The sequence below is a fragment of the Heterodontus francisci genome, chromosome 3, assembly GCF_036365525.1.
Source record: "Heterodontus francisci isolate sHetFra1 chromosome 3, sHetFra1.hap1, whole genome shotgun sequence".
NCBI classification, from domain to species: domain Eukaryota; kingdom Metazoa; phylum Chordata; class Chondrichthyes; order Heterodontiformes; family Heterodontidae; genus Heterodontus; species Heterodontus francisci.
In genome coordinates, this window is record NC_090373.1 from 196831566 (window position 1) to 196846394 (window position 14829).

The 14829-nt window shown below is 50.5% G+C and overlaps 1 protein-coding gene across 1 annotated transcript in view; it reads right to left on the bottom strand.

The window, feature by feature from the left end:
- mia3 (MIA SH3 domain ER export factor 3) overlaps nt 1-14829 on the bottom strand; it is a 204501-nt gene that overhangs the window by 173777 nt on the left and 15895 nt on the right. The window contains exon 2 of the mRNA XM_068028070.1: nt 8735-8821. The gene's annotated coding sequence lies outside the window, so the exon portion shown is untranslated. The remainder of the gene's footprint in view (nt 1-8734; nt 8822-14829) is intronic.

The following is a 14829-nucleotide window of genomic DNA, read 5'->3' on the forward strand; positions in this document are numbered from 1 at the left end:
AAATTCTAACACACTCCGGGGACACCACCCCGTAAATTCAAGCACACTCCGGGGACCCCACCCCGTAAATTCTAACACACTCCGGGGACACCACCCCGTAAATTCTTACACACTCCGGGGACACCACCCCGTAAATTCAAGCACACTCCGGGGACCCCACCCCGTAAATTCTAACACACTCCGGGGACACCACCCCGTAAATTCTAACACACTCCGGGGACACCACCCCGTAAATTCTAACACACTCCGGGGACACCACCCCGTAAATTCTAACACACTCCGGGGACCACACCCCGTAAATTCTAGCACACTCCCGGGGACCCCACCCCGTAAATTCTAACACACTCCCGGGGACACCACCCCGTAAATTCAAGCACACTCCGGGGACACCACCCCGTAAATTCTAACACACTCCGGGGACCACACCCCGTAAATTCAAGCACACTCCGGGGACCACACCCCGTAAATTCTAGCACACTCCGGGGACCACACCCCGTAAATTCAAGCACACACCCGGGGACACCACCCCGTAAATTCTAGCACACTCCGGGGACCACACCCCGTAAATTCAAGCACACACCCGGGGACACCACCCCGTAAATTCTAACACACTCCGGGGACCACACCCCGTAAATTCAAGCACACACCCGGGGACACCACCCCGTAAATTCTAGCACACTCCGGGGACCACACCCCGTAAATTCAAGCACACACCCGGGGACACCACCCCGTAAATTCTAACACACTCCGGGGACCACACCCCGTAAATTCAAGCACACTCCCGGGGACACCACCCCGTAAATTCTAACACACTCCGGGGACCACACCCCGTAAATTCAAGCACACTCCCGGGGACACCACCCCGTAAATTCTAACACACTCCCGGGGACACCACCCCGTAAATTCAAGCACACACCCGGGGACACCACCCCGTAAATTCTAGCACACTCCGGGGACCCCACCCCGTAAATTCAAGCACACTCCCGGGGACACCACCCCATAAATTCTAACACACTCCCGGGGACACCACCCCGTAAATTCTAACACACTCCGGGGACCACACCCCGTAAATTCTAACACACTCCGGGGACCACACCCCGTAAATTCTAACACACTCCGGGGACCACACCCCGTAAATTCTAACACACTCCGGGGACCACACCCCGTAAATTCAAGCACACTCCCGGGGACCCCACCCCGTAAATTCTAACACACTCCGGAGACCCCACCCCGTAAATTCTAGCACACTCCGGGGACCCCACCCCGTAAATTCAAGCACACTCCCGGGGACACCACCCCGTAAATTCTAACACACTCCGGAGACCCCACCCCGTAAATTCTAGCACACTCCGGGGACCCCACCCCGTAAATTCTAACACACTCCGGGGACCCCACCCCGTAAATTCTAGCACACTCCGGGGACACCACCCCGTAAATTCTAGCACACTCCCGGGGACCACACCCCGTAAATTCAAGCACACACTCCCGGGGACACCACCCCGTAAATTCTAACACACTCCGGGGACCCCACCCCGTAAATTCAAGCACACTCCCGGGACACCACCCCGTAAATTCTAACACACTCCGGGGACACCACCCCGTAAATTCTAGCACACTCCCGGGGACACCACCCCGTAAATTCAAGCACACTCCGGGGACACCACCCCGTAAATTCTAACACACTCCGGGGACCCCACCCCGTAAATTCTAACACACTCCGGGGACCCCACCCCGTAAATTCAAGCACACTCCCGGGACACCACCCCGTAAATTCTAACACACTCCGGGGACACCACCCCGTAAATTCTAGCACACTCCGGGGACACCACCCCGTAAATTCTAACACACTCCGGGGACACCACCCCGTAAATTCAAGCACACTCCCGGGGACACCACCCCGTAAATTCAAGCACACTCCCGGGGACACCACCCCGTAAATTCAAGCACACTCCCGGGGACCACACCCCGTAAATTCTAACACACTCCGGGGACCACACCCCGTAAATTCTAACACACTCCGGGGACCCCACCCCGTAAATTCTAACACACTCCCGGGGACACCACCCCGTAAATTCTAACACACTCCGGGGACACCACCCCGTAAATTCAAGCACACTCCGGGGACCCCACCCCGTAAATTCAAGCACACTCCGGGGACACCACCCCGTAAATTCTAACACACTCCGGGGACACCACCCCGTAAATTCTAACACACTCCGGGGACACCACCCCGTAAATTCAAGCACACTCCGGGGACCCCACCCCGTAAATTCTAACACACTCCGGGGACACCACCCCGTAAATTCTAACACACTCCGGGGACACCACCCCGTAAATTCTAGCACACTCCGGGGACACCACCCCGTAAATTCTAACACACTCCGGGGACACCACCCCGTAAATTCTAACACACTCCGGGGACACCACCCCGTAAATTCTAACACACTCCGGGGACACCACCCCGTAAATTCAAGCACACACCCGGGGACACCACCCCGTAAATTCTAACACACTCCGGGGACCCCACCCCGTAAATTCAAGCACACTCTCGGGGACCCCACCCCGTAAATTCTAACACACTCCGGGGACACCACCCCGTAAATTCTAACACACTCCGGGGACACCACCCCGTAAATTCAAGCACACTCCGGGGACCCCACCCCGTAAATTCTAACACACTCCGGGGACACCACCCCGTAAATTCTAACACACTCCCGGGGACCACACCCCGTAAATTCTAGCACACTCCGGGGACCACACCCCGTAAATTCTAGCACACTCCCGGGGACCCCACCCCGTAAATTCTAACACACTCCGGGGACACCACCCCGTAAATTCTAACACACTCCGGGGACACCACCCCGTAAATTCTAACACACTCCGGGGACCACACCCCGTAAATTCTAGCACACACTCCGGGGACACCACCCCGTAAATTCAAGCACACTCCCGGGGACACCACCCCGTAAATTCAAGCACACTCCGGGGACCACACCCCGTAAATTCTAGCACACTCCCGGGGACCCCACCCCGTAAATTCAAGCACACACCCGGGGACACCACCCCGTAAATTCTAACACACTCCCGGGGACACCACCCCGTAAATTCTAACACACTCCGGGGACACCACCCCGTAAATTCAAGCACACACTCCGGGGACACCACCCCGTAAATTCTAACACACTCCGGGGTCACCACCCCGTAAATTCTAACACACTCCGGGGACACCACCCCGTAAATTCTAACACACTCCGGGGACCACACCCCGTAAATTCTAGCACACTCCGGGGACACCACCCCGTAAATTCAAGCACACTCCCGGGGACCACACCCCGTAAATTCTAGCACACTCCGGGGACACCACCCCGTAAATTCTAACACACTCCGGGGACCACACCCCGTAAATTCAAGCACACTCCGGAGACCCCACCCCGTAAATTCAAGCACACACTCCGGGGACCCCACCCCGTAAATTCTAACACACTCCCGGGGACCACACCCCGTAAATTCTAACACACTCCCGGGGACACCACCCCGTAAATTCTAACACACTCCCGGGGACCACACCCCGTAAATTCTAACACACACCCGGAGACCCCACCCCGTAAATTCTAACACACTCCGGGGACACCACCCCGTAAATTCTAACACACTCCGGGGACCACACCCCGTAAATTCTAACACACTCCGGGGACACCACCCCGTAAATTCAAGCACACTCCCGGGACACCACCCCGTAAATTCAAGCACACACCCGGGGACACCACCCCGTAAATTCTAGCACACTCCCGGGACACCACCCCGTAAATTCTAGCACACTCCGGGGACCCCACCCCGTAAATTCAAGCACACACCCGGGGACACCACCCCGTAAATTCTAGCACACTCCGGGGACCACACCCCGTAAATTCTAGCACACTCCCGGGGACCCCACCCCGTAAATTCAAGCACACTCCCGGGACACCACCCCGTAAATTCTAACACACTCCGGGGACACCACCCCGTAAATTCTAGCACACTCCCGGGACACCACCCCGTAAATTCTAACACACTCCCGGGGACACCACCCCGTAAATTCTAACACACTCCGGGGACCTCACCCCGTAAATTCAAGCACACACTCCCGGGACACCACCCCGTAAATTCTAGCACACTCCGGGGACCACACCCCGTAAATTCTAACACACTCCCGGGGACCACACCCCGTAAATTCTAGCACACTCCTAGGGACCTCACCCCGTAAATTCAAGCACACTCCTAGGGACCCCACCCCGCAAATACTGGCACATTCCCAGGGATCCCGCCCCGTAAATACTAGCACACTCCGGGGACCTCACCCCGTAAATTCAAGCACACTCCGGGGACCCCACCCCGTAAATTCTAGCACACTCCCGGGGACCCCACCCCGTAAATTCGAGCTCACTCCGGGGACCCCACCCCGTAAATTCTAGCACACTCCGGGGACCTCACCCCGTAAATACTAGCACACTCCGGGGACCCCACCCCGTAAATTCTAGCACATTCCCAGGGATCCCGCCCCGTAAATACTAGCACACTCCGGGGACCTCACCCCGTAAATTCTAGCACACTCCTAGGGACCCCACCCCGCAAATACTGGCACATTCCCAGGGATCCCGCCCCGTAAATTCGAGCTCACTCCGGGACCTCACCCCGTAACTTCTAGCATTGTCCCGGGGACCCCACCCCGTAAATTCTAGCACACTCCCGGGGACCCCACCCCGTAAATTCGAGCTCACTCCGGGGACCCCACCCCGTAAATTCTAGCACACTCCTGGGGACCCCACCCCATTAAATTCTAGCACACCCCGGGGACCCCACCCCGCAAATTCTAGTAAATTCCCGTGGACCCCACCCCGTAAATTCTAGCACACTCCAGGGACCCCACCCCGAAAATACTGGTACACAGCCAGGGACCCCACCCCGCTAATACTGACACACTCCCAGGGTTCCCACCCTGCAAATACCAGACACCACCCCACACACCCCAATCCTCACAAATACTAGCACATCCTTAAAACCACCGACCACCACACACCACGCTCACCCCTCAACCCTGCAAATACTGGCACATTCCCAGGAACCCTATCCCGTACATTCGAGCACACTACTGGGAACACAAGTCACAAATACGAGCACACTCCCAGGACCTCACCACTCCCACGTAAAATCCGACACGCTCCCGGGACCTCACCATTCCCATGTAAATACTAGCACACTCCCGGGACCTCACCATTCCCATGTAAATACTAGCACACTCCCGGGGACATCACCACTCCCACGTAAATACTGACACGTTCCTGGGACCTCACCATTCCCACGTAAATACTAGCACACTCCCGGGACCTCACCATTCCCATGTAAATACTATCACACTCCCGGGACCTCACCACTCACACGTAAATACTGGCACTCTCCCGGGACCTCACCATTCCAACATAAAGACTGGCACTCTCCCGGGACCTCACCATTCCAACATAAATACTGGCACTCTCCCGGGACCTCACCATTCCAACAAAAAGACTGACACTCTCCCGGGACCTCACCATTCCAACAAAAAGACTGACACTCTCCCGGGACCTCACCATTCCAACATAAATACTGGCAGTCTCCCGGGACCTCACCATTCCAACATAAATACCTGCACACTCCTGGGACATCACCATGCCCATGTAAATACTGGCACTCTCCCGGGACCTCACCATTCCAACATAAATACTGGCACTCTCCCGGGACCTCACCACTCCAACATAAATACTGACACTCTCCCGGGACCTCACCACTCCAACATAAATACTGACACTCTCCCGGGACCTCACCATTCCAACATAAATACTGGCACTCTCCCGGGACCTCACCATTCCAACAAAAAGACTGACACTCTCCCGGGACCTCACCATTCCAACATAAATACTGGCAGTCTCCCGGGACCTCACCATTCCAACATAAATACTTGCACACTCCTGGGACATCACCATGCCCATGTAAATACTGGCACTCTCCCGGGACCTCACCATTCCAACATAAATACTGGCACTCTCCCGGGACCTCACCACTCCAACATAAATACTGACACTCTCCCGGGACCTCACCACTCCAACATAAATACTGACACTCTCCCGGGACCTCACCAATCCAACATAAATACTGACACTCTCCCGGGACCTCACCACTCCAACATAAATACTGACACTCTCCCGGGACCTCACCACTCCAACATAAATACTGACACTCTCCCGGGACCTCACCACTCCAACATAAATACTGACACTCTCCCGGGACCTCACCATTCCAACATAAATACTGGCACTCTCCCGGGACCTCACCATTCCAGCATAAATACTGGCACTCTCCCGGGACCTCACCACTCCAACATAAATACTGACACTCTCCCGGGACCTCACCACTCCAGCATAAATACTGGCACTCTCCCGGGACCTCACCATTCCAACATAAATACTGACACTCTCCCGGGACCTCACCACTCCAGCATAAATACTGGCACTCTCCCGGGACCTCACCACTCCCACGTAAATACTGGCACTCTCCCGGGACCTCACCACTCCAACATAAATACTGGCACTCTCCCGGGACCTCACCACTCCCACGTAAATACTGACACTCTCCCGGGACCTCACCACTCCCACGTAAATACTGACACTCTCCCGGGACCTCACCACTCCCACGTAAATACTGACACTCTCCCGGGACCTCACCATTCCAACATAAATACTGACACTCTCCTGGGGCCTCACCATTCCAACATAAATACTGGCACTCTCCCGGGACCTCACCATTCCAACATAAATACTGGCACTCTCCCGGGACCTCACCATTCCAACATAAATACTGGCACTCTCCCGGGTCCTGACCACTCCAACATAAATACTGACACTCTCCCGGGTCCTGACCACTCCAACATAAATACTGGCACTCTCCCGGGACCTCACCATTCCAACATAAATACTGGCACTCTCCCGGGACCTCACCATTCCAACAAAAAGACTGACACTCTCCCGGGACCTCACCATTCCAACAAAAAGACTGACACTCTCCCGGGACCTCACCACTCCAACATAAATACTGGCACTCTCCCGGGTCCTCAAAATTCCCACATAAATACTGGCACTCTCCCGGGACCTCACCATTCCAACAAAAAGACTGACACTCTCCCGGGTCCTGACCATTCCAACATAAATACTGGCACTCTCCCGGGACCTCAAAATTCCCACATAAATACTGGCACTCTCCCGGGACCTCACCATTCCAACAAAAAGACTGACACTCTCCTGGGTCCTGACCACTCCAACATAAATACTGGCACTCTCCCGGGACCTCACCATTCCCACATAAATACTGGCACTCTCCCGGGACCTCACCATTCCAACATAAATACTGGCACTCTCCCGGGACCTCACCATTCCATCATAAATACTGGCACTCTCCCGGGACCTCACCATTCCAACATAAATACTGACACTCTCCCGGGTCCTGACCACTCCCACATAAATACTAGCACACTCCCGGGACCTCACCATTCCCACATAAATACTGACACTCTCCCGGGACCTCACCATTCCACCATAAATACTGGCACTCTCCCGGGACCTCACCACTCCAACATAAATACTGACACTCTCCCGGGACCTCACCACTCCAACATAAATACTAGCACTCTCCCGGGACCTCACCACTCCAACATAAATACTGGCACTCTCCCGGGACCTCACCATTCCAACATAAATACTAGCACTCTCCCGGGACCTCACCACTCCAACATAAATACTAGCACTCTCCCGGGACCTCACCACTCCAACATAAATACTGGCACTCTCCCGGGACCTCACCATTCCAACATAAATACTGGCACTCTCCCGGGACCTCACCATTCCATCATAAATACTGGCACTCTCCCGGGACCTCACCATTCCAACATAAATACTGACACTCTCCCGGGTCCTGACCACTCCCACATAAATACTAGCACACTCCCGGGACCTCACCATTCCCACATAAATACTGACACTCTCCCGGGACCTCACCATTCCACCATAAATACTGGCACTCTCCCGGGACCTCACCACTCCAACATAAATACTGACACTCTCCCGGGACCTCACCACTCCAACATAAATACTAGCACTCTCCCGGGACCTCACCACTCCAACATAAATACTGGCACTCTCCCGGGACCTCACCATTCCAACATAAATACTAGCACTCTCCCGGGACCTCACCACTCCAACATAAATACTAGCACTCTCCCGGGACCTCACCACTCCAACATAAATACTGGCACTCTCCCGGGACCTCACCATTCCAACATAAATACTAGCACTCTCCCGGGACCTCACCACTCCAACATAAATACTGGCACTCTCCCGGGACCTCACCATTCCCACAAATACTGGTCACTCCCAGGGACTGCCTCGCCTGTTGCAAATCTGACACACACACACTGCTGAACAATACAGTCAGCTTCACAAAGAAATGCTGTGTTTCCTTTGCAAAAAGTATGTTTTATTAGTATGCAGCGACAAAAGAAATGTGTCAGTACCTCAACAAACACAGAAAAACTCAGTAATCTGATTACTTGGGTGAACGCCCTGGGATAGCCCCGCAGACCCTAGTTTCAAATTCAAGGATTGACTGTGCCATTACACTATGTCTATCTTTTTATAATGACATACAAATGACAGAGAAAAAAAATGCCTACCTCAGCTGGCAATTCCACCTCAGCAGTTGAGTATATTAGATTTATTTCAATAAGGTCTTTGGGGAAATATCCCAACTGACTCCCCACCTGTGAAAGAAAGAATTTGGAGATCAACGAATGTTGCAAATATAAAGAAGGTAATTATGTTACCTGATTAACATAAGAATGCCTTCAGGAGAGCAGAACAAAACTGAGGCCTGAGAGTCAGAGTTAATTTGGCACAGGAGATGTTCGGTCCATTGAGTCCATTCCAGCTCTTTGTACATCGATCCAATCAGTCCCATTCGCCACTCCATCCCCTGAAAGTTTATTTCCCTCAAGTGCCCATCCAATTTCGTTATTCATCATCAGCTTTCACCACCCTCATAGGCAACGACTTCCAGGTCATAAACACTGCTGCATTAAAAAGTTCTTCCTCACATCCCCCTCCATCTTTTGCCCAAAACTTTAAATCTGTGTCCTCTAGTCCTTATAGCATCAGTTAATGGGAACAGATTTTCTTTGTGTAACTTACCTAAGCCTGTCATAATCTTGTGCATCTCTATCAAATCTTCTCTCAATCTCCTTTGCTCCAAGGAGAACAACACTAGCAATCCTCTAGTTGGGGCCTAACCAGAGCTTTATAAAGGTTCAGCATAATTTCCCGGTTTTTGTACTCAATACTTCTATTTATGAAGGCAAGATCCCATATGCTTTGCTAATTACTCTCAATGTCTTGCCACCCAAAGGATCTGTGCAGATCAACCCCTCTGTCCCCGGACACTCTTTAACTGTGTCATGAAGTCTGTATTACCTCTCCCTATCCCTTCTGCTAAAATGCACCTCACACTTCTCTGTCAAAATCCATCTGCCACTTGTCTGTCCATTCTCCTAGCCTACTTATGTCCTGTTGCAGTCAATTTGTATTATTCTCACTGTTTGCCACACCCCCAAGTTTGGTATCATCAGCAAATTTTGAAATTTTACTCTGTACTCCAATATCCAAGTCACAGTATTCCAGAAACTGACCCTTGGGAACGCCACTGTCTACCATCTTCCTGTCTGAAAAACAGCTACTTACTACAACTCACTGTTTTCTGCCCTTAAGCCAATTTTTATCCATGGTGACATTGATCCTCAATTTTGTTAACCAGCCTTTTATGTGGTACTTTGTCAAAAGCTTGCTTAATATCCAGACAGACTACATCCACCACATTCCCTTCATCAACCTTCTTTGTTACTTCATCAAAAAATTCAATTAGATTAGTCAAGCATGATCTGCCTTTTACAAATCCGTGCTGGCTCTCCTTAATTAACTCAAACCTCTCCATGTGCCTGTTGATTTTTTTCCCTTAATTATTGTTTCTAAAGCTTTACCCACTATTGATGTTAAACTGACCAGCATTTGCCACTCTCTAATCCTCTGGCACACACCCCACGCCCCCCAACCACCCCCATCGTAACTACGGAAGATTGGAAGACTTATCCACTCTAAGCAGAGCCAGTTTTTCCAGTACATTCTGCATATCAATTTTCACCCCATCCTCCGCTTCTACTGATATTTTGTCAACATCCTCTTCCTTCGTAAACACTGATACAAAGTACTCCAAGTATTTGAGCCTTGTCCTGTGCCTCTAATCATAGGAACATAGGAGCCCTTCAGCCTGCTCCGCCATTCTAGATCATGACTGATCATCTACCTCAACGCCATATTCCCGCACTATCCCCACATCCCTTGATGTCATTAGCAACTAGAAATCTATTGATCTCTGTCTTGACCTTACTCAGTGACTGAGCTTCCACCGTCCTCTGGGGCAGAGAACTCCAAAGATTCATCACCCTCTGAGTGAAAAAGTTCCTCCTCATCTCAGTCCTAAATGGCTTACCCTTTATTCTGAGATTGTGTCCCCTGATTCTAGACCCCACAGCCAGGGGAAACATCCTTTCTGCATCTACCCTGCCTAAACCCTTTAAGAATCTTATAAGTTTCTATGAGATCACCTCTCATTCTTCTAAACTCTAGAGAATACAGGCCCAGTCTCCTCAATCTCTCCTCATACATGACCTTCTTTGTTCCGAACAAGACCTAACTCGCCTCTTACTACCTGCTTATTATTTACATATCAGTGGAAGATTGTGGGATTAGTTTTTAATGTTGATTTTGTCAGTCTTACTTTCCTCTTCACTTCCTCTCTCATCTTCATGTATTTGGCATGGTTCTGGCTTGAAGAATTCACCTGCCATGCATCATAGACCCTCTTTTTTGTTTCATCAAATTCTCTATCACTGTTGTCATCCAAGGAGCCCTGGCTTTGGTTCCTCTGCCTTTTACTTGTTGGAATGTAACCTGCATCCAAAACATCTACTCCTTGAAGACTTTCCATTGTTCCATTACAGCTTCTCCTGTCAGTCTTTGGTTCCATTTTACCCTGAGCAGATCCCCTCTCATCCCATTGCAGTTAGCAGTCTTCCAATTTAAAATCTCTACTTTAGATTGTTTCTTGCTCTTATACATCACTTATCTAAACCCTATGATACGATGATCACTCTTACCCTACGTTTCCCCCCACAGACACTTGGTCCACCTCATTCCCCAGCACCAGATCCAGCAGTGCCTCTTGCCTAGCTGGACCAAGAACAAACTGGTCACGGAAGTCTCCTGAACACATTTCAGAAATTCCTCCCCTCCTTTCCCTCGAACATTAATGAACCACCACCTTCTCAAGAGCAATTAGAGATGGGCAATAAATGTTGGCCTAGCCAGCGATGCCCACATCCCATGAACGAATAAAAAAAAATATTTAAAATCTTCCAATATCACCACTCTATAGTTCTTGCACATCTCTGATTTCCCTGCAGATTTGCTCCTCTATCTCTCTCTATTTAGAGAGGCTCCATGGAAGACAATCAAAATAAAGCATTCTTAGAGGTGCAAAGAAAACTAAGAAATTCCTGCAATAAGTTGTCTTGCTAATTAACGAAAACTAGCTTATATACTATGACTAGCTGTACATTTCCTTAATTCCATTGTTATTTTGAATCTTGTACTAAACTTTTTTTGTGCCTGCTTGTGATACGCCCTGGGTAAAAGCAGCTGAGAGGTGACTTGATGGGAAATTCTGATTTGGGCCTTCATTGGTCAATCATAAAAAGATAAATCTCAGCAGAAATCCAGCACAGCATGAAAACAAACTGTCTTTTTGTGGGATATGTCAAACATTCTTTGTTCCAGTCCTACTCAGGCACCCTCCCCCAACTTTTTTTCCGGTACATTGATGACTGTATCGGTACAGTTTCCTGCTCCCGCCCCGAACTGGAAAACTTTATCAACTTTGCTTCCAATTTCCACCCTTCTCTCATCTTCACATGGTCCATCTCCGACACTTCCCTTCCCTTCCTCGACTTCTCTGTCTCCATCTCTGGGGATAGGCTGTCTACTAATATTCATTATAAGCCCAACGACTCCCACAGCTACCTCGACTCCACTTCTTCACACCCTACCTCCTCCAAGGACTCCATTCCATTCTCCCAGTTTCTCCGTCTCTGACGCATCTGCTCTGATGATGTAACCTTCCACAACAGCGCTTCTGATATGTTTTCCTTTTTCCTCAACCGAGGATTCCCCTCCCACTGTGGTTGACAGGGCCCTCCACCATGTCCAGCCCATTTCCCGCACCTCTACCCTCACACCATCCCCTCCCTCCCAGAACCGCAACAGGGTTCCCCTTGTCCTCACTTTCCACCCCACCAGCCTCCTCATGCAAAGGATCATCCTCCGCTATTTCCGCCACATCCAGCGTGATGCCACTTTTACCTCCTCTCTACTCACTATCCAAGGCCCCAAGCACTCCTTTCAGGTGAAGCAGCAATTTACTTGTACTTCTTTCAATTTAGTATACTGTATTCACTGCTCACAATGTGATCTCCTGTACATTGGGGAGAACAAACACAGATTGGGTGACGCTTTGCATAACACCTCTGCTCAGTCCAAAAGCATGACCCCGAGCTTCCAGTTGCTTGCCATTTCAACACATCCCCCCTGCTCTCATGCCCACATATCTGTCCTGGGCTTGCTGCAGAACATTAACGCAAGCTCAAGGAACAGCATCTCATTTACCGATTAGGCACGCTACAGCCTGCCGGGCTGAACATTGAATTCAATAATTTCAGATCATGACGAGCCCCCCACCCCTTTTTATTTTCAGTTTTTTTCTTTTTATTTTATCTCATCATTCATTTTTCTTACCATGTGCTTGCCCACTGTTTTTTTTCATGTTTGTAAGTAAAGAGAAAGGTCTACATTTTTTTTTAATATAGTAAGTAGATTTTGTTTAAGGGAATCAAGTTCCCAAGTGTAAATCAAATTTTCGGCTAATTTAAGGGATTAAATTAAGAGCAAGTCATGGCAGGGCAGCTCGGCAGCATGGAGTGCTCCTCCTCTGCAATGTGGGAAGTCAGGGACACATCCAGTGTCCAAGACGAATATGTGTGCAGGAAGCGTCGCCAGCTGCAGCTACTCAGCCGCATTTAGGATCTGGAACAGCTGCTGGAGACACTGTGGAGCATCCGCCAGGCTGAGATCATCGTGGAGAGCAAGTACAGGGAGGTGGTCACACCACAGGTAAAGACTGCTCAGGCAGAAAGGGAATAAGTGATCGCCAGGCGCAGTAGAAGAACTAGGCAGGTAGTGCAGGAGTCCCCTGGGTCCAGCTCCCTATCTAACAGAACTTCCGCTTTGGATACTGTTGGGAGAGATAGCTTCTCAGGGGAATGCAGCAGCAGCCAAGTCTGTGGCACCACGGGTGACTCAGCTGCACAGCAGGGGAGAAAAAGGAGCGGGAGAGCTATAGTGATTGGGGATTCTATTGTAAGGGATACAGATAGGCATTTCTGTGGCTGCAAACGTGACTTCAGGATGGTATGTTGCCACCTTGGTGCTAGGGTCAAGGATGTCACGGTGCAGCTAAAGGACATTCTGAAGGGGGAAGGTGAACAGTCAGAGGTCCTGGTTCACATTGGTGCCAACGACATAGGTAGAAAGAGGGATGAGGTCCTGCAACAAGAATTTAGGGAGCTAGATAGCAGATTAAAAAGTATGACCTCAAAGGCAATAATCTCTGGATTACTCCTGGTGCCACGTGCTAGTGAGTATAGGAATAGGAGGATAGAGCAGATGAATTTGTGGCTGAAGAGATGGTGCAGGAGGGAGGGCTTTAGTTTCCTGGATCACTGAGTCTGTTTCTGGAAAAGGTGGGACCTCTATAAGTTGGACGGCTTGCACCTGAACGGGACCAACATCTTTGCTGAGAGTTTTGCTAGTGCTGTTGCGGGGTTGGGGGTGGGGGGGGGGGGGGGTGCAGTTTAAACTGATTTGGCAGGGGGCTGGGATACAGAGTGGAGGTACAGTAATGGGTGATGCACAATCAAATATAGAAGAGAAACTGAGTCAGTCTGGAAGGCAGAGCAAATATAGACCTGTTAAGACGCAAGTGAATAATGCATGGCTGCATTGCATTATTTTAACGCAAGGAGTCTTACTAGTAAGGCAGATGAATTGAGGGCATTGATTAACACATGGGAATTTAATATTATTGCTGTCACAGAGACATGGTTAAGGGAAGGGCAGGACTGGCAGCTCAATATTCCAGGGTATAGAATCACAGACGTGAACTTAGAGCTTGGATTAGTACCTGGAACAATGATGTTGTTGCTATTACAGAGACTTGGTTGAGGGAAGGACAGGATTGGCAGCTAAATGTTCCAGGATTTAGAAGCTTCAGGCGGGATAGAGGGGGATGTAAAAGGGGTGGGGGAGTTGCATTACTAGTTAAGGAGAATATCACAGCTGTACTGTGGAAGGACACCTCAGAGGGCTCGTGCAGCGAGGCAATATGGGTGGAGCTCAGGAATAGGAACAGTGCAGTCACGATGTTGGGGGTTTACTACAGGCCTCCCAACAGCCAGCAGGAGGTAGAGGAGCAGATATGTAGACAGATTTTGGAAAGATGTAAAGGTAACAGGGTTGTAGTGGTGGGTGATTTTAACTTCCCCTATATTGACTGGGACTCACTTAGTGCTAGGGGCTTGGATGGGGCAGAATTTGTAAGGAGCATCCA